Source organism: Pteronotus mesoamericanus, unplaced genomic scaffold, assembly GCF_021234165.1.
Source record: "Pteronotus mesoamericanus isolate MK-2021 breed Mesoamerican mustached bat unplaced genomic scaffold, CSHL_Meso_final contig_221, whole genome shotgun sequence".
Taxonomy (NCBI): Eukaryota; Metazoa; Chordata; class Mammalia; order Chiroptera; family Mormoopidae; genus Pteronotus; species Pteronotus mesoamericanus.
Genome location: NW_026555092.1, coordinates 9,574,460 through 9,575,109, shown reverse-complemented (window position 1 = coordinate 9,575,109; position 650 = coordinate 9,574,460).

Here is a 650-nt window from a genome sequence, read left to right as displayed (position 1 = left end):
GGGGTCAGGCCCCCTGCGGGGGGGCGCCCATGCGTGGGTCGGGCGGCCGGCTGCCGCGGGAGACGCGCCCCGAGAAAAGTTTGGGCGGCCGAGGCCGAGCAAGCTAGAAGCGAGCGAGCGAGCGGCAGGAGGGGCCGACCGGCGGCGGGCGGGGCGTGGGGGACGCCCGGAGGGACGGAGCCCGGAGAGGGAGCGGCCGCGGGGCGGGAGCGGCGCTGCCTGCAGCCCCTCCCCGCCGCCCCGGCCTGAGCGCCTCGCGGCTGGAGGAGGGCGAGGTTCGGTGTGGAGAGACGGTGGCCCCGAGTCCCCGGGGTCGTGCGGACTGCCCGGGACCGAGAAGGCGGGGTTGCGGGGCGGGTCCGGTGGGGGCGGTACTGAGATTCTGTCCCAGCGGGGCCACTAAAGGGTGTTCGGTTCTCTAGAGCGAGGTACTGGCAGTGGTTGGAAGATTGCGGGGTTGGGGGAGCGGGTGCTTAGGGAAGGGGAAAAAGAAATGCTGCGGCTGGACCCCAAGAGAGCTTGGTGTTTGAGTATGGTTTGGGAAGACATGAGAGATTCTGGAATTTTTTTACCTGGAATAAGGGAACTCTGAGAGTTCTTTCTAGGACCTGGACAGTATTGAAAGTTTTGCTCTAGAGACTGAGGATGCA